Source organism: Scylla paramamosain, unplaced genomic scaffold, assembly GCF_035594125.1.
Source record: "Scylla paramamosain isolate STU-SP2022 unplaced genomic scaffold, ASM3559412v1 Contig1, whole genome shotgun sequence".
Taxonomy (NCBI): domain Eukaryota; kingdom Metazoa; phylum Arthropoda; class Malacostraca; order Decapoda; family Portunidae; genus Scylla; species Scylla paramamosain.
Window position 1 is genome coordinate 3097698 of NW_026973666.1, and position 2303 is coordinate 3100000.

Below are 2303 nucleotides of genomic sequence, written 5' to 3' on the forward strand. Positions count from 1 at the left end.
TCACGAAGGTAATTTGATTTTCCTGCAGTCTTTATATATATATTTATCCATTTTTTTCTTAATTGATAATAATGATCAAGAATAATGAAAGAAAGAAATATATTTATATTTTTTTTAGATTCGTATCCTCTACTTGGGGGAAAGAATAGGACACAGACGATTATTTGACTATTATAATCTCTCTCTATATAATTATCTATTCATTTCCTTCACAATAAATAATAATAACCAAGTATAACAGAAGGAATAACAATAGATGTTGTTCCGCTAGGCTCGTATCCTTTGCGAAGTGTAAAGGAGGCGGCCATGGAGGAAAATATTTATATTTCCGTGTTTCCATTGCATTTTCTGGCCACGGGTTTAAAGGCGAGGTGATGTCCCCTGCAGCAGAACACGTGATACTCATCAGGGAGCTAGACTGCCATTAAAACACAACACAAGTGAGTAATAGGAAAGTGTGGGAGTTCTGTGTTTACAACCTTGACGCGGTGAAGAAGTGGTGGTTCCCTGCCAGTGGTAAGAGAGGCGCGCGTGTGTGTATGTATGTGTGTGTATGTGTGGCGCCCAGGGAGTGTTCCGTGAGAGGCGCAGCTCGCTAGACAACACACCACCGTCGTATGTGTAATTTGTAAAGAGTGTGATGCCGAGAGAGAGAGAGAGGAATTTATATATGCAAACTAAGAAGAGAGAGAGAGAGAGAGAGAGAGAGAGAGAGAGTAGGTTGTAATGAGAGTTCGTAAAGGACAATTTTTAAAAACAGCATTGTCATCCGAGGGTTAAGTTAGATTAGGCTTAAATTTATTCAGTTAAATTAAGTTACGTTAGGTTAGGTTAGTTTTAGATTTCTTCAGTTAGGATAAGTTACGTTAGATTAGATCAGGTTACGTTAGGTTAAGTTACGTTTTTATTTATTGAGTTTGATTAGGTTAGGTTAGGCTAGGTTTAGATGTTTTCAGTTAAGCTAAGTTACATTTTCTTTTGTCAGATTTTAACTTAGTCAGTTTGATTAGGTTAAGTTAGGTTTAGATATATTCAGTTAGGCTAAGTTACGGTATATTACGTTTGGTTTAAATTTATTGAGTTTGATTAGGTTAAGTTACGTTAGGTTTAAATATATTCAGTTAGGCTAACTTACCGTATATTATGTTTGTGTTTAAATTTATTGAGTTTGATTAGGTTAAGTTACGTTAGGTTTAGATATATTCAATTAGGCTAAATTAGGTTATGTTAGGTCTTGATTTACTCAGTCCATTAACGTGAGTGCTGATTCCTTCATTGTATACAACACGATATGAAAGGAAAGTCATATAGTGGCCAGAAATAGGCTGCTAATGTCTGGAAATGAGTAGGCTAAGGTTTTTTCCGCAATATCGCCATTTAATTATCTATTTTATCGTACCTTATGTTGCTACCACCGTACCTTACTGTCTATTAATTTCCGTAATGCTCTGTACCGTGTTAGGTGAAGCTTTCAGCACACTAGACCAGCGCCATCTGTTAGTAAAGGTTGTTGTAATGCTTGGACTGTGTTTTGTGATACGTATAGTGGTGAAAAGACTAAAGCAGCGCCATCTGTTTGAAAAGGTTGTGCTGTTTTGTGTGTTTTAATACGTAAAGTTTCTGGGAAGACTAAACCAGCGCCATCTGTTAGTGAAGGATGTTGTGATACTTGAAGAGTGTTTTGTGATACGTATAGTGGTGAAAAGACTAAAGCAGTGCCATCTGTTTGAAAAGGTTGTGCTGGTTTTTGTATTTCTTTTGTGATACGTATAGTTTGAAAAGATTAAACCAGCGCCATCTATTTGAAAAGATTGTGTTGCATAGTGTGCTTTGTGATGCGTAGAGTTTTGGAAAGACTATACCAGGGAAATTACGAGTGTTAGTAAAGGTTGTTGTGATTCAGTGTGTGCTTTCTGATACGTAGAATTCTGGAAAGACTAAACCAGCGCCATCTATTAGTGAAGGTTGTTGTGATATTTAGTGTGTGTTTCGTCAGCGGTAAGGCTTTCCAAACACTAACATTACGAAAATAAATAAAGAAAGGAAGGAAAAGAATTGCATCATCGTAAACTTGATAAAACCATACTATCGTATTCAGAATATAATGAAAATGATGCCTTGGCACTGAGAGAGAGAGAGAGAGAGAGAGAGAGAGAGAGAGAGAGAGAGAGAGAGAGAGAGAGAGAGAGAGAGAGAGAGAATAATTACCTCTTAACCAAGCGAACTGGGAGAGTGTTAGGGCGACCTCATATATTTCACCAGTTAAGTGGAGAGAGAGAGAGAGAGAGAGAGAGAGAGAGAGA